The sequence below is a fragment of the Dendrobates tinctorius genome, unplaced genomic scaffold (assembly GCF_039654945.1).
Source record: "Dendrobates tinctorius isolate UK_male_01 unplaced genomic scaffold, ASM3965494v1 ptg000029l, whole genome shotgun sequence".
Lineage (NCBI taxonomy): Eukaryota > Metazoa > Chordata > Amphibia > Anura > Dendrobatidae > Dendrobates > Dendrobates tinctorius.
Genome location: NW_027361697.1, coordinates 10,348,176 through 10,366,437, shown reverse-complemented (window position 1 = coordinate 10,366,437; position 18,262 = coordinate 10,348,176). Strand labels below are relative to the sequence as shown.

General features: G+C 45.9%; 1 protein-coding gene across 1 annotated transcript in view; it reads right to left on the bottom strand.

The window, feature by feature from the left end:
* Window positions 1-18,262, bottom strand: part of LOC141085803 (uncharacterized) — a 187,733-nt gene that overhangs the window by 20,315 nt on the left and 149,156 nt on the right. The gene's annotated exons all lie outside the window — the stretch shown is intronic.

Below are 18,262 nucleotides of genomic sequence, written 5' to 3'. Positions count from 1 at the left end.
CTGAGCAAATGATATTATCTTATTTATAAGCAGAAGAAGACTAAGCAGTGTATGGGGGTGAGTCCGTTCCTCCTCGTGGTGCCCCTGGAAAAGGCCTGCTGCTGCAGGCCAAACTGAACGCGGACAAATCCTGTTGTAAATCTTTTGTGACAGGCAGAACGGAAGGTGTAAACTTCTAACTTTTCCAGATAACAACTACAGGAATGCCTGACACAAACAAGAATATGATGAAGAAGAATAGGAAGAAGATGAAGAAGTTGAATATGTAGAATAATAATTGTTGAATAAGAAGAATATGAAGAATGTAAGAAAAGGAAGAAGAAGAAGAAGAATGTAAAAAAAGGAAGTAGAAGAATTTAAAAAAGGAAGAAGAAGAATGTAAAAAAAGGAATAAGAAGAAGAATGTAAAAAAAGGAAGAAGAAGAATGTAAAAAAAGGAAGTAGAAGAATGTAAAAAAAGGAGGAAGAAGAAGAAGAAGAATGTAAAAAAAGGAATAAGAAGAAGAAGAAGGTAAAAAAAAGGAAGAAGAATAAGAAAGAAGAAGAAAGAAGAAGAAGACATACATGTCTGGCAAAATATAAATGAGGCTAACATAGTCAATATCTTTGTAACTCCTAACATCTTTAAAAAAAAAGTTTAATTCCTGCTATTCCATTTGATTGGGCTAAACCTCTATGGCTTTAATGTCTCCTCCACCTCCCACAATACATTCTACATTATTCTTAGTTGTTTTTCTTCATGTAGAATTAACCTACAAGGAAAGAAAGGTTTTTTTTTAATTCCGATATTTTGGCCCCATTGACTTGCATTGGTTCCCGGTATCGGAATCGGCGATACCGATACTTTTTTTTAAGATCGGCCGATCCATTCCGATCCGATATTTTCAAGTATCGGCTGGTATCGCTCAACTCTACTCAGAGCACTACATTGTCCTCGCAGTGTACAGAGCCAGATTCTGACCCTGATGAGACTCAGGTGCCCCTTCCCACACACTATACCACCATACATGGTGACACAGAGGGAGGTGCATATGACATTGAAGAGGAGGTGATGGATGACCCAGTTGTTGACCCAGATTGGCATCCATTGGGGGAAGAGGGTGCTGCTTCCAATAGCTCAGATGAGGAGGAGGAGCATCCACAGCAGACATCGACATCGCAACAGCTGTTATCTGGCAGGCCCGGAGCACTTCAAAGACAGGTTCCAAAAATCAAAAGAGTTGCTGGACAGCTTGTCCAGAGGGTCAAAATATCACAGCGTGCTAGGCCGCAAAATGTCTGCCAAAGTAGGAAGAGTGCAGTGTGGCACTTTTTTTGAACAAAATCCTCATGATCAGGCCAAGGTTATCTGTAAGAAGTGCGCAAAGACCTTTAGCCGAGGGAAAAATCTGAAAAATTTGAATACCAGTTGCATGCTTAGACATTTATCCAGCATGCACTTGCAAGCGTGGACACAACACCAAACCTCAAGTACCACATGTGCAACTGATCACAAAGAAGCTAGTCAGCAATGCTAAATTGTTTCCCCCACTGTAAGCCCACCGGTTAGCACAGCAGCAAATGTTGAGGTGTCGTTGCAAGACCACAGCAGTCAGGGAATCCCACTGTTATATCAACAAAAGACTGAATCTAGGCCATCAGAAAGAACACCAACTCCATCACCATCATCAACCCTCTCTCAGTCCGCCCTGTCCACCGCTACTTCCACCATATGTAGCTCTCAAGTCCAGCTCACCCTCCCAGACACTATGAGTAGGTCAAGAAAGTACTCAGTCTCTCATCCGCGTACACTGGGTTTGAACGCCCACATTGCCAAACTAATCTCGTTAGAGATGATGCCCTATCGGTTGGTGGAAAGCGCAGCTTTCCGCGAACTCTTGGCCTATGCAGTACCACGCTATGACCTACCCAGTCGCCACTTCTTCTCTCGCAAAGCCATCCCAGCCCTCCACCATCATGTGAAAGACCGCATTGTCCATGCACTCAAGCAGTCAGTGAGTGGAAAGGTGCACCTCACAACTGATGCATGATCCAGTCGGCATGGCCAGGGCCGTTACGTGTCCATCACTGTGCACTGGGTTAATGTGGTGGATGCAGGGTCCACAGGGGACAGCGGTGGTGGGACAGTGCTGCCTAGCCCACGGTATAGGAAACAGTTGGCTGTAGGCATTCGACCCTCCTCCTCCTCCTCCAGAAGCGAAAGCTCGTCCACAGAGCGCAGTCGTATGAGCACTCCATCTGCAGCTGCCACTGTTGCACACGAGGTGTCCCCCTATCGAGCAGCTAGTGGAAAGCGTCAGCAGGCTGTGTTGCAGATGATGTGTTTGGGCGACAGACACACCGCCGAGGTGCTGGCCGAGTACTTGAAGCGACAAACTGAGTCATGGCTGGGCAGTGTACATCTTGAGGCAGGCAAGGTAGTTATTGATAACGGCCGTAATTTTGTGGCAGCCATAGCCCTTTCAAAACTCAGCCACATACTTTGCTTGGCTCACACCTTGAACCTGGTGGTGCAGTGCTTCCTCAATAATTATCCGGAGTTAACAGCCCTGCTCCAGAAGGTGCAAAGACTGTGCGCGCACATCCGCCGGTCGCCTGTACACTCCATTCGTATGCAGAAGCTGCAGCGATTGCTCCACCTTCCCAACCACCGCCTCATTATCGACATTGCAACAAGGTGGAACTCCACCCTGCACATGGTTGAGCGGCTGTGCGAGCAGAGGCAGGCCATAATGCATTTGTGGGAGGATACACAGCCAGGCACTTTGAGAGCAGACATGGAGTTGACAGGTGTGCAGTGGTCGAAGCTGAAAGACCTCTGTAAAGTCCTTCAGTGTTTTGAGGAATGCACACGGCTGGTAAGCGCAGACGACGCCATCCTAAGCATGAGCATCCCACTTATGCGTCTGCTCATGCAAACTTTGACACACCTTAAGGAGCAGGCGTCTGCAGCCAATGTTGACGAGGAGGAAGAGGTGGAGGGAATCCTTGATGACATTCAGCCATTGTCTGCTCAGGGACCTCTCCTGGATGAGGTGGTGGAGGAAGAAGAGGAGGAGGAGGATGATGATGGGGATGATTACTTAGGGGAGGAGGATGCATCTCGTGGGGCAAGTGAAAATGTTGGCGTGGCAAGGTCTGGTACAGGGTTTGTGCGTGACTGGAGGGATGTGGATTTGCCAGAAAGTGCTCCTCCACCCAGCACTCGCAGTGCATCATTGACACCTGGAACATTGGTCCACGACAGATTATGCCTTGCAGATCCTAAAAAGGGACCCATGCATTGCCAAAATGATGACCGATGACGACTACTGGTTGGCCAGCATCCTGGATCCACGCTATAAAGGCAAATTACAAAACATCATGCCACAGGAGAACCTTGACCTAATATTGGCTACTAAACAAGCAACTCTGGTTAACCGGTTGGTTGAGGCATTCCCAGCACACAGCAGCGGTGATGGTTCTCACACGAGCCGTACGGGCCGGGGGCAGCTTGGCAGAGGTGTTCGTGGTGCACACAGCAGAAGTGGCGTTGGAGACAGGGGTTTCATGACAATGTTGTGGACTGATTTTTCACGGACCGCTCACACAACTGTTAATACAGCATTGATGGAAAGTGACAGGAGACAGCAGTTGTCAACTATGGTTAACAACTACTTTTCCTCCCATATCGATGTTCTCCTGCACAGGTCATTCCCCTTTGACTATTGGGCCGCTAAACTGGACACCTGGCCTGAAATGGCACAATATGCCTTACAGGAGCTCGCTTACCCAGCTGCAAGTGTGCTATCGGAAAGAGTCTTCAGTGCAGCTGGATCAATCCTGACAGAAAAAAGGACCTGTCTGTCAACCCAAAATGTGGATGATCTAACCTTCATTAAAATGAACAATGCATGGGTTTCCAAGGATTTTGTCCCACCTTCCCTTGATGACACATAGGTTGCCAGAAAAATGGCTTGCTTTGGTCCTCCTCCTATTCCGCTGTTAAGGGGAGAATATATGGCACATGAATATATACAAGAATCAAAACTGTACCACTATATAGACGCTTTGCTGAATATTAGGATCATGTTGCTTTAAGATACTTCTGATTTTCTGCTAAATTTTTTCTGCGTATGACCCACCTAGGCTTCATGTAATACCGCAATATTGGGTGGACTAGGGTGGATCGGGCTAAAGAACAATACTTATGTACACGGTGATTGTGTAGCATATGGGAACAGTAAACGGTAACTTAGAAATGTACATAGTGATTGTGTAGCGATATGGGAACAGTAAACGGTACCTTGGAAATGCACTGTTGATGTAACACAATGAGATCGCATAATTTCTGTATAAAAGCTGCTCACTTTGGATTAAAGACAGAGAAGAATCATACTGACACGATACACCTTGTCTTGTGTATTCTTTTCTCCGTGCACGTATAATCTCTACCAAAGATCCAATTTGGCCACAGACAATTAAGACGGGCCACACCTTAGTGCGGCAGAATCAACACCGCGAACTTGACCTATTTCGCCTTTTGCAGCAGCTGAATGACCCACATCTACATATGCCACTTTGTAAACCTCCCTAAGTGGGCGCCCCCCCCCATGGCCGGGGTCACCACCTAGCGCACAAAACCGTGCGAGTGCCGTTGCCCTGGACAGGTGGGTAGGCCAACTCTTGGGCGCGGGCACTGGCATAGGGTCCCTCATAGTGCAATCAAGTGTCTCTGACAGTGGTGGTGCACAACCGCCGTCAGACACACCGCCGTACTATGAGGGGCCCAGTGCCAGTACCGACGCCCACGAGTGTGCCCCCCTTGCATGGTCAGGGCCCCAGCATTTGCAATGTTTACCTCTCCCTGCTCCTCCACTGTGTAGTCTGTGCTGTCAAATCCTTCACTGGGACTGCCACTACAAATTGATTGAACTGAAAGATGATGGTTAAGATGTAGCTATGCCCTGTCCTGCTGGCCGGGCTCTAGCTCCAGATGATCAGTGGCTTCCATTTCTTATGGACGTCGACTCACAATTACATGCAGTGGTGGTTTATCATCAGCTTTCACAGTTTTCCTACTCACAAACGTGTGACATTCCGGCGCACATTTCAAAATGTGCCCTCTCATGCCAATCAAATAGAATCGCCTACGGCCTGTGGCTTCTGTCTTTTGCACTCCAAAGTTACGTGACAGATCATGATAGCCAGTGAGCACCATGTTTACATCGCTCCCTGTGATAAAAATTGGGTTGAGATGAGTAACAGTGATGGAATCAACGGAAGTGCGATACAGCAAGACTTTATTCACAAAAAAATGTTTTCAATGTGTCAACACACAAATTAATTGAGGGTCAGCATCGCCTATGAGAATTGTGACGGAAGTTTTTCCCGTGAATAATAATTGCTAGATTTCTGCAATCAATAGCCTTTATGTCACTAATTGTATGCATCTCATTTCCTATTACGGAGAGGCTGGACTGTATTACTGAGACAGAAATATATATGAAGATTTAAAAATAACACCAAAAGTATATAGTTGTGTACGCCTCAAATGCATTTCCTTTTTTCCACTTTTTAGATTGCTGTGTAATCCATACTGAGAACACGGAGATTCTACATGTTTAAACTATGCTATATATACCTGCTATCCAGTGATAAAGTACCCTTTCTCAACTTTGTACAATCTGGTCAAATCCATACTGGGCCTGAGAACATCTGAGTCTGCCTCCTGATCTATAGACATATATTTTTAGTGTGTAAACTAGGCTACATATATACGTGTTATCCGGTGAAACTGTACTCTTTATCAACTTTCTACAATGTTGTTGAATCCATACTGGGCCTGAGAACGGCTGCCGAGCTGTTAAGCAAGCTACAGCACCTGTGGTTTGGACACGTAATTTTTTCAGGAATGACGGTTAGGCCTAACTCCGGAATTGCGGTTGACCTGAACTTACTGAATCCCAGATCCCCATCACTAACGGAGTTCAGTAGGTTATCTGCACCTGTAAGCGACAAAAGCTGGTCCTTTCAGTGTAGCGTGCATGCAGCCCCGGACATGTACTGGAATGCTAGACCTTTTATTGCTCGATCTCACGTGCCACAGCCTCGCGCATCCCTCTAGTAAGCTTGACGCGTACCGCGGGGCCATGCCGGAGTCTCGGTCGTTAACGGAATAAAGCTGAGAAATTGCTAGCACAACTACAAACGGACATACCACACCACACACAGAATCGACAAAGCTTGCAATCTGTCCATCTTTTCTGTAGCTTGTATGGTAGTGGTTTCCCGGGTGCAGTCCAATTAAGCCACAGGCTCCACTCCTGGTGGTGCCCTTTTGGACATTCCTTTAAGGTTCAGCTTTGCAATCATACTGCCCCTGGAAACCAAAAACTTTGCCTTCAGGGACGCTGTTTGGAGGTTCGTGGGAATAATGCCGCCCGATCAGCAGTCAGCATATGGGTCGCCCTCCCAGGGCTGTGGGGTACTCGGTACCGGGCCGGTGTCAGTGGGATGTGTCACAGCAGCAGTGACCCGGACGGTGGCCCTGGGCGCCCATGTAAATGGCGTGGCATAATGGTAAAGAGTTTATATAGATAGTTTGACGCCACCTGTGGTGTTCGGCAACATAGATGTTAGGCCGACTGTTGTGAGTTCATTTTCCCCTTCGTCACTGAGGTCTGGTGAACTCCCTCTTCTGGTAAAGGAAGGTAATGAGCCTGATTATCAAGCACCTGAGCCTAATGATGATGACTGGCTGAGTGGAGTAACGGACTGGATATAAGGCTGCCGACGCCCTTCTGCCCTGCGGGTGAATTCTCTGTGGAATTCTAGGAGACCAGTCTGATTCCTGCTCCTCAAAAGCTAAGTTTTCTGCTTTGCCTTTTAGCATTTGTGTTTTGTTTTTGTTTGCCTTGCTTTTCTGGATTCTGCCATTCCCTGCTGGGGTGAGCTGAATTCCCTTTTGCCGGTTGCGCTGTCTTCAGAAAATTCCTGAGTACTGACCTAGTCTTTTTGAAGCCTAGCGTCTTCAGGGCCTTTTTCACTGTCAGTCTGTTGGCTCTTATTTTTATAGGGTTTTTCACGGATTGCAGACAGCAGCCTTCCTGTCCTTTCCTATCTAGTTAGCTTGGGCCCCGTCTTTGCTCAGTCTATCTTTCTGTCTGTGTTGGTGTTTTTTCTTCTTGCTTCACCGTCATTATATGTTGGGGGCTGCCTATTGCTTTGGGGTCTGCTCTGGGGCAGTTTAGATTTCCCTTTCTGTCTTTAGGCTATATAGTCCTCCGGCTGTGATCGAGGGGTCTAGGGCATCGTAGGAACCCCCCACGGCTACTGCTAGTTGTGTTGATAGGTTCAGGGGTCTGCAATCTGATAGCTGCCAACTTCTCTGGTTTTCTGGACTTAGCTAGCATTTCTGTTTTTGCCTCCTACGGTGACTCATTCATAACAGACGACGCTGCATGCAGATCCTCTGGGACTGATGGTGTTGTGCAGCAAAGATGGTGAAGCTCCCCACAGGTGGAGCTGGAGTCCCAGGGAAGTGTAGATGTAGTGATGGGGGAAAGGCACAGGCGGTGTAGGTGCTGGTATCCAGATGTAGCGGTGCTGGAATAACTGTAGGACACCAGAGCGTGCAGTTCCAAAGCTTTACTCACAGTCTGCAGGTTACACAGATGCCTGCCTCCGTGCTGTGTCCTTCGGGTAAGGACCTCTGCCAACCTCCGGGACCAGAATGGAAAGCTCTCTTCCAACACTCCGCCAACATGTACCTTCCTGAACGTCTCCTTTCTAGCGCTTGTGGGGGAAGCATTTCCTTTCTAGCGCTTGTGGGGGAAGCACTCACAGGACCGTGGTTCACTGAAACGCCTCCTGTCTAACAGATGTTCCTCAGACTTTACCTGTATGGCAGACAGCTGTAGCCTTTTCCTTCTGCCTCGCACACGTCGATGCTGGGGTCTCCGAGCCTTAGTTGGGTACAGAGCATTTATAGCTGCTACTTCCCCCGGTTTCTGCTGCAGGAACGGCAGTGTCCCTACGAACTCGGAGACCGGAATCCGGACCATGCGCTCCAGCTAGGAGTGAGCCTTAACTCTGCTCTTCCTCCAGCTCCCCTTCTGACGTCCACACACTTCCCCTTCCCTGCACAGAGTGCCCTAACTTACCTCCTCCCGACCACAGAGAGCAGCTCCTCAGCAGTCAGGTTCAGAGGTCTCCCTGCTGGCCTGGAGTGGGAAATGTATTGTGTGTTGGTTTCACTGCTAGAGAGATCCTTCGTTGCTCCCAAGCTTGACAACACACTCCCTAGGAGGAAGGCAATGCCACAGTGGCGACCGTACTCTTGGGGACGCCACAAGTGCACTGAGGCCCAGCCACTGCTGGATGATGCTGCTGGTACATTGACCCAGACTACTACATTCCCCTCGCACTCTACACAGCCAGAATCTGACCCAGAGGAAACTCAGGTTCCCCTTCCCGCATACTATACCACCTTACACGGTGACAAAGAGGAAGGTGCAGATGAAAGTGCAGGTTCCTTGAGCAGGTGGGGGGGCATACTCATGGGTGATGGCATTGGCACAGGGCACCGCATAGTACGCAAAAGTGTCTCTGCCGGTGGGAGGGCCTAAACAGCCAAGTGCAGTGAGATGGAAGATGGGGACAACAAGGAGTTCAGAGTAGTGCAGGGATTCCCTAGCAAGGAGACTTATGTAATTGTTTTCAATGTTGGGACAGCAATTTTTGGGGAGCACTATACTCTGGTGAATGATATATGGGGCCCACCATACACTGGAGCATTCCAAAGGTGGACATCAGACACTGGAGCAGCATTTACAGGGCCCATTATACACTAGAGCAATAGAAATGGGGCCCATTATATATGGAGCATTATTTGGGCCCATAAGACAGTGGAGCTTCATCCATTGGGACCAACATATACTGTAGCATTATGTGGAGCTCATCATATACGGTTTGAAACATTATATGGGAATAATGATTCCGTATGGAGAAATATATGGGCCTCATTACTCTGTATAGCGCACTAAGCGCTGGCCATAATACTGTATGGAGTTATATACTGTCCGTTTTTGGAGGTATTGGAGAATTTAAAATGGATATCAGTCATGAGATGTAAGAAGTCAAGTATTTTTCATTGTACTATACTGCTATTTCTCTGCCGTATCGGAGCATCATGAGTTGTGGTATGTGTTAAAGGGGCGCTCTTTGGCCCTGGGACCACGAAAACCTGGAGCCAGCCCTCCCCCCCCACAACTGTAGCCAAATAACCCCCATTTTTCAGTGCGTAACTAGTATTATGAATTTAATTAAGGTTGACAAGCTTCAGTAACAAGAATTTATGCTTTTGGCATTCAAATGGGCACTGTTGGTGTGTTTCCTGTCCTCATCTCACTGCCGACTTTAATTCTCCATTGACTTACATTGGGTTTCGTTTTTCGGGACGACCCCGACTTTTCCCTATAGTCGGCCGATTTTGCTCGACCCGACTTTTGGAAAAGTCGGGTTTCATGAAACGAAACTCGACCCTAAAAAACCAAAAGTCGCTCAACACTATCAAGGCCACTTTTCACACACACCCCATTCACTAAGAGGTGTGTGATTTTAAATGAGTCAGGAGCATCTGTCTGACTGCAACACGACTCGTCATCAAGACCGAGGTTATTCATTGGACTATGTTAGAAAGTGAATGGAGACACCCAACTGATAACACTCAGTGGAAATGTAGTCATACATTTATAGGAGCATTAATAGAAGAATGGCACAATGCAAAGGTCTGAGAAAAGATTTTCCAGAATTGTTATATTATGCAGAATACACATAATACCAAAACCAGACATGTCCTGAGAGATGACATTATAAGTAGAGATGAGCCAATATTTTAATGTTCGGTTGGATTACGATCACTGATTTTGCAATATTCAATGATTTATTCATCGAATATTCACCGAACATAGCCGAACGCCATTGGAGTCAATGGGAGGCAAAAACAAATGCATACACAACACCTTCAAATGGGCCCAAAAGCTGCCTAAACACATCAAATTAGGGGCAGACGCCAAGAAAGTGGCCCCAATTCACCCACAGTCCAAATTTTTGAATGGCATGGAAGCAATCAGCCAGGCATGAGGCATCAGTGTGTCCGCCAGCATTTACAGCTTTCAATTGAACTTCAAATGAAGATGAGGTGGGTGAGAGATCGGTGAACGCCTGCTGTCCTGGAAGCTCCGATGCCACATGCAACAGCTCAACCTGCTTTTATACTCAGCCATACTCAGGTGGCACAAATATCAGTTTCCTAGACTACTATTGTCAGACTAATGTAAGGATAGTAACACGGGTAGTTGATTCAAAGGAAGTGAGGTCTGCAGGTTTCGGAGGCCTACTGCTACAGGCAAAACACATGAAGGAGATCCAAACAGAAATCAACACATTTCCAAAAGTTAATGGCAGACACTACCAAAGAGGAATCAATTTCACCAAAGTAGAACTAGTATATTGGGGTCCGACACCTCTTCCACTACATCCAACCCAGCAGATGGAGACTGTAACAGGCAAAGTTGTGGAACCACTGTGCCATAGCCATCGGAAAGCCTGGAGGGGTGTAACTAGGTGGCCTACCAAGTCCGACCTCAGATAAGCGGCAGCAGGCGAAAATCATGACCCAAGGAGGGCCAAGGAGGTGGCACCAGGTGCTATTCCAGAGCTGACTTACAGAGGGGGTCAGCTAACTCCCTAGAGCGGGTAGGCTGGTATGGCCTGAAGAAGGAATGAACAATGCAGGCAGGCAATGTAAGGACTCTGGAACCATGGGGGCAGATTGGACCAGCTGAGGATCAGAAAAGCACTAGCAGGTGCGGGCCTGACCAGGAGTAAGACAGATGGGCACTGGGAGGTGCAGACTGAACCAGGTGTTACACAGATGGGCAATAGCAGGTATGGGCTGGACCAGATGTTAGACAGATGAGCTCTGGCAGGTGCGGATTGGACCGGGTTTTACACAGATGTGCACTGGCAGTTGCGGGTTGAACCGGGTTTTAGACAGGTAGGCTCTGGCAGGTGCGGGCTAGACCGGCTGATGGACAGAAGAGCATACACAGGTATGTGTGGTGTGTGAGTGGGAGACACTGAATGTCCTGTCTGTTAGGTACAAGGAGATCCAACAAAGGGTCAAGTCTCTAATGGCAGTACATCAGAAAGTATGTAGTAAGAGGGAATAGTCCACTGTGTCAAAGACAAATGCCAGATCCAGAAGGAGGAGGACAAACTAGCGTCGCTGGTGACTTTAGTCAGGGCAGTTTCAGTGGAATGGTGCGGTCGGAAGCTATATTGTAAGTGGTCAAAGAGGTAGCAAGAGGAGAAGTGGGAGGACAGTTCAAAATGGATGTGCTGTTCCAGTAGTTTGGAGGCATAGGGGAGAAGTGAGATGGGGCGGTAGCTAAGCACAGAGGATGGGTCAAGGGAGCGCTTTTTGAGGATGGGTGTGATCAAGGTATGTTTGAATCATGAAGGGAAGACACCAGTTGTTAGTGACAGGTTGAAGAGGTGGGTTAGGTTTGGGATGAAGACTGTGGTAAGGTTTGGAATGAGGTGGGACGTTATTTGGTCAAGTTCACAGGTGGCAAGACATGCTTTGGAGAGTAAAGTGGAAAGTTGATATTCCGTGATGGTGAAGTTGGTTTTGGAGGAGGAGAGTTTAGTAATTATGATGTGCGACTTTAAGCAAAAGCTTTGCCTTACATGGTCAATTTTCTGCTTGATGAATGAGGCAAGGTCTTCAGCTAAGATAAGAGAAGAGGGAGGGGGAGCTGGTGGACAGAGGAGAGAATTGAAAGTACTGATTAGCTGTTTAGGGTTGTGAGATAGGTATGATATGAGAGATGAGGTTTGTTTTGTTGCAGTGAGCAATTGCGCAGAATTTTTACAACTTCTGTTACTGGACGGGCTACTCCACTCCCTTTCTTTGGCAGCCACACAGCAATATACTTCGTAGATGAGGGTCAGAAAGAACATGTGCTCCAGTAAATAGAGGAGAAAGGTAAGAGGTAAGTTATCTAGGTAGGAGATTGAACTGAGTCAGACAAAGGCCAGATCAGGGGTGCTACCGTCTTTGTGTGTCTCAGAGGTGGAAAGTTGTGAGAGGCCATGAGAAGTGGGTAGAGATATAAGCTGGGATTCAGTTGGGGAGGTGGGGCATTTATAAAGTCTCCCAGTATAAGGGTTGTCAATTCTGAGGACATCAAGTGTGGTAGAAAGGCAGAAAAGTGGTCAAGGATGTGGGTAGGTGAGCCTGGGGGATGCTATATGACCCCTACTCTGGGAGAGAGGGGATGGAAGACCCTGTGAACCTCCAAAAAAGAATGGCGTCTAATGGGCCTGTATTTATTTATTTAAAAAACAGGATTGGTGGTGGCAGCGAGGAGTGTGGGGTTATCGTGAAGTTAGCAATGATTATATGGCGGTATATACACATATTCCATGTGTTGTAATCCGGAGGTGGATATGCCGTGCCCTCACTATTAGTTTTCCAATAACTAATTATTGTGAACAGCCTGCGGCATCCTCGGTTGATTGTTGCCCAATCATGTAATTGTCTGGACAATAGGGGCCAGCTGAGAGCTCTTGGCTCCAAAGATCACAGCGAGTGGTTCTGCGTGACTCACGGCCTGTGATCTCTGTCATAATTGGATAGTCAATCCAATCTGTTTGCCACAGAAATGCAGCCTTTCAGTCTTGTCAATACAGACGGTTTCTGAAAGCTGATGGCCGCCGCAGTCCCTCAGTACCAGTTGCCCAGTCGCCATTACTTTTCTAGGAAAGATGTGGCTGCACTACACCAGCATGTCGCAGACAAAATCACCCGTTCCCTGAAAAATGTTATGTCTGCCAGGGTGCATTTCAACACTGACACCTGGACGAGCAAGCATGGACAGGGGCATTACATCTCGCTGACTGGCACTGGGTGACGCTGGTGGCTGTGGAGGCGGTTCCACAAGTCTTGGAATCCCGAAGGTTAGCAGGGCGCTTGGGGATGGAGAACTAAACCACTACACACCATAAGAAGGAGAACTGAACTACTAGACAACCGGAGTTGGAGAGCTAAATCACTAAGCAGCTAGGGTTGAAGAACGAAACAATTACACACCAGGACATGGAGAAGTAAAGTAATAGAAAACAGTGGTTGGAGAACTAAATTACTACACACCATGGGATGGAGTACAAAAGCACTAGACAGAGGTGTCACTAGACACCAAGTCATGCAATCCCCAGGGCTTGTGGGACAAACATCTAAATCTAATAATAATAACATTAATAATTTTTTTTATATAGTGCCAACATATTCCGCAGTGCTTTACAATTCAACAGTTCATGTACAACAGTCAAAGTAAAATGACTACCCTGCCTGTAACAGCTTATAATCTGCAATGAGGTGGGGGTGACAAAGTACAGGTGCTTATTTACAAAGATGGTCCAGCCATCTTTAGTAAATGGGGGTAAATAAAGTCTGAATGAGGTAGTCCCCAGTCAATATTTGTATTGCATTTGGGTGCGGTGGTGTTTGTTGGCATATTCTGTTCAGAGAAGTAGAGAATGGGTAATATATTAAAAGGACTTTGATTAGGGAATGTGATAGGCCGCCCTAAACAGATATGTTTTTAGGGAACGCTTTAAACTGTGTAAATTGTGCTTAGTTCTAATTTCTTGGGGTAGAGCATTCCAGAGGATTGGTGCAACTCGTGAGAAAGTCGATTGTGGAGCGTAATGAGCGGATAGGTTGATAAACAGAAATGAGGGAGGAGATGTAAGGGGGTGCTGCACTGTGGAGAGCTTTGTGAGTGAGAACAAGCAGTTTAAATTGGATACTATAATGTATGGGCAGCCAGTGCAATGACTGGCACAGAGCGAAGGCGTGCGAGTAGCTATTAGCCAGATAGATGACCCTGGCAGCAGCATTAAAGATGGACTGATGAGGGGAAAGTCAAGTGAGGGGGAGGCCATCTAACACTTCTTGCTCTGCTTTAAGAAAGCACATGTTCCAACACTGTAGAGAGAATCCCCCCACCTCCATTCTGCGCAGCCAGGGCTCACCGCAGTCAGGCAGTGTTTAAATTAATATGGCTTGGAAATGGCAATGATACAGATCAAGAGTTGTGGAAAGCTATCCATGCCGAGTTTGAGAAAAGCCTGTCTCCACTGAACCTGGAGCCAGGAAAGGTCATGTGTTGGCGCAAACCTGGTACAGCAATTTCTCCACCACTCTTCCAGCCTGGATGCACCGATGCAGAAACCATTGTCGTTGTGTGCTCACTTCCACCATTGCATGTAAGTTGGTGTAGAGATCTTTTGGCCTACGGGTTAACTGGTTGATATGCAATGTGACGACACCGTGGAATTCAACTCTGCACATGTTGCAGTGACTGACAGCAGCGCCGAGACCTGTTGCAGTATGACAGTATCAAAACATGCTTGAAGACAATATTAACAGTGGGCTACCAAGGACAGCATCTGCAAAGAGTTTGTATGTTCTCCCTGTGTTTGCGAGGGTTTCCTCCGAGTACTCATTTTTATTCCCACACTCCAGACATACTGATAGGAAATTGAGATTGTGAGTCCCAATAGGGACAGTGCCACTAATGTCTGTAAAGTGCTGTGGAATCATTGGTGCTATATAAGTGATAAAAATAAATAAATAAATAAATAGGATTTGATGCCACTTTTTCTAGTATCTGCCCATAATTTTTGGAAATGTTTGATCTCCAAGTTGGGACTCCTTCATTTGTGTTTTCTGAATTTGGCACAGCTCTCAGAGCACCAGGCCTTCACCTGTCACTCATCCACCAGTTACTGATAAAACCTTAAAGGGGATCTGTCACCCCATTTTTGGCCTATAAGCCGTGCCCACAGCCATCAGGGGCTTATCTACAGCATTCTATTATGCTGTAGATAAGCCCCCCGATGAAACCTGAAAGATAAAAAAAAGAGTTGGATTATACTCACCCCAGCGTTCGGTCCGGTGCCTCCCATCTTCACACGATGATGTCCTCCTCCTTGCTTCTCCCTCGGCTCCTGCGCAGGCATACTTTATTTGCCCTGTTGAGGGCAGAGTAAAGTACTGCAGTGCGCAGGGGTCGGGAAAGGTCAGAGAGGTCCCGCGCCTGCGCACTGCAGTACTTTACTCTGCCCTCAACTGGGCAAATAAAGTATGCCTGCGCAGGAGCCGAGGGAGAAGCAAGGAGGAGGACATCACCGTATGAAGATGGGAGGCACCGGACCAGACCGCGACACCCACCCCCCGGTGAGTATAATCTAACATGTTTTTCTTATCTTTCAGGTTTCATTGGGGGCTTATCTATAGCATTACAGAATGCTGTAGATAAGCCACTGATGGCGGTGGCCACAGCTTATAGGGCTAAAATTGGGTGACAGATTCTCTTTAAGCAAGAAAAACTGCTTTAAGCCCTGTCCAATGTTTAAATGTGGCATGGATTAACCCCTTTACTCCGAAGGGTGGTTTGCACATTACTGCCTGGGTCAATTTTCACAATTCTGACCACTGTACCTTTTTGAGGTAATAACTTTGGAACGCTTCCATGGATCCTGGTGATTCTGACTTTGTTTTCTCGTGACATATTGTACTTCATGTTAGTGGTAAAATTTAATTCATATAACTTGTGTTTATGTGTGAAAAAAATGGAAATTTGGTGAAAATTTTGAAAATTTCGCAATTTTCCAACTTTGAATTTTTTGCCTTTAAATTACAGAGATATGGCACACAAAAAACTTAATAAGTAACATTTCCCACATGTTTACTTTACATCAGCACAACTTTGGAACCAAAATTTTTTTTTTGTTAGGAAGTTATAAGGGTTAAAAGTTGACCAGCGATTTCTTATTTTTACAACACCATTTTATTTTTAGGGACCACATCACATTTGAAGTCACTTTAAACGGTCTATATGAGAGAAAATACCCGAATGTGACATTATTCTAAAAACTGCACCCCTCAAGGTGCTCAAAACCACATTCAAGAAGTTTATTAACCCTTCAGGTGCTTCACAGGAATTTTTTGAATGTTTAAAAAAATGAACATTTAACTTTTTTCCACAAAAGAAATTAATTCAGGTCCGATTTTTTTTATTTTACCAAGGGTAACAGGAGAAATTGGACTGCAAAAGTTATTGTGCAATTTGTCCTGAGTACACTGATACCTGATATGTGGGGGGGAACCACTGCTTCGGCGCATGGCAGAGCTCGGAAGGGAAGGAGCGCCGTTTGACTTTTTCAATGCAAAATTGGCTGGAATTGAGATCGGGCGCCATGTCACATTTGAAGAGCCCCTGATGTGCCTAAGCAGTGGAAACCCCCCACAAATGACACCATTTTGGAAACTAGACCCCCAAGGAATGTATCTAGATGTGTGGTGAGAACTTTAAACCCCCATGGGCTTCACATAAGTTTATAACGTACAGCCGTAAAATGAAAAAATCATATTTTTTCTAAAAAAATGATCTTTTCACCCCCAATTTTTATTTTTTGAAGGGAAACAGGACCCCAAAAGTTATTGTGCAATTTGCCCTGAGTACGCTGATACCACATATGTGGGGGTAAACTACTATTTGGGCACATGGCAGAGCTCGGAAGGGAAGCAGCGCCATTTGACTTTTTTGGCTGAAATTGAGATCGGATGCCATGTTGCATTTGGAGAGCCCCTGATGTGCCTAAGCAGTGGAAACCCCCCAAAAATGACATCATTTTGGAAACTAGACCACCCAAGGAACTTATCTAGTTGTATGGTGAGAACTTTGAACCCCCATGGGCTTCACATAAGTTTATAACGTACAGCCATAAAATTTAAAAAAAATCATATTTTTTCCACAAAAATGATCTTTTCATCCCCAATTTTTATTTTCCAAAAAAAAGTTTTTTTTATACCTGCAATAGTTGTACAGAAAGCTGAATTTCATGCCACTAAATGACAAGGTGGGATATGGAGTGCTGTGTCACATTTAGCAACTGAAAAAATACGATTTTGAAAGGTCTACTCATGCATGGAGCAGAATAGAAGCAGTGCACAACATGCTTCCCTGACAAAGGAATCAGTGCATTCCGTAATGCGTAGGACAGCTTTTCTGGCCCCCTGTGCGCTTAGCCAGTCACTTGATTGCATCACGTGACCGTGGCGTCACGCAAGGTCCTGCAGCATCTCTGCACCTTGCCAGCTTGATTCTGAACGCGGCGCTTGGACCAAATACAAGCGGTCTCTGGTATCTTACATCACGGGCGTCTGTCACCGGCCGGGACATCATCCTATTTGTATCTCTTGCAGCACTTCGGAGGTATTGAGCTTTTTTCATATAAAGCATGATCACCCAGCTTTTCTCACAGGACCTTCCTTAAAAGGCAACCACCTTTCCTTTTAGCTCTGAAAAGAGGACCATCCAGCTTTCCCTATAGGACCTTCCTTTAAAGGCTACCGCTCATCCATTCAGTCTCAGAACTTACATTAAGGTAACTCTTTATTGGCAGGATCACCCAGCTTTTCTCAAAGGACCTTCCTTAAAAGGCAACCACCTTTCTTTTTAGCTCTGAGAAGAGGACTATCCAGCTTTCCCTATAGGACCATCCTCTAAAGGCTACTACTCATCTATTCAGTTTCAGAACTTATATCAAGGTAACCCTTTATTGGCACTTATTTTTATTGCTAAGCTTTTTATTACTAAGTCTTTTATTATTATATACTGTAGCTGATAGTATTTATCTATTATTTTATTTTAGAGTGCATTCATAGTGCAAGTTCTAAACTATACATTTTTTTATTGTTTTTATTGGACAAACTAGGTGGTTTTGTCTTGTAACCTCCAGCTTTGTACCCTTAATTGTACTTAGCGCCCTTGACTCTTTATTTTATTTCTATAAAAGGTGCCCTGCTGTCTTTACCTGTGGACGTCACTAATGGCACAAAAAAAAAATCTGCAGGAAGGTCGAATTTACAGCCACACAGGACACTAGTTATGTAAACTATCTGGCTTAGAAACAACCACCTTGTTAACTAGCTAAAATCTATCAGTACCCAGTCCCAGCGTCAGGAACAGCCTTTCTGTGCTTTGCTAGTGACAAAATGGCACTAAAACAAGGTGTCCAGCCAATGACACAAGCTGTTGTGTCAGGACATTGTGGACATTTCCTGTTCCCTGATTGGCTAGCTGCAATGTGCACACATAAGTTGGGAAAAACATTTTTTTTTTCAACTTAAGCATTCTGCTCC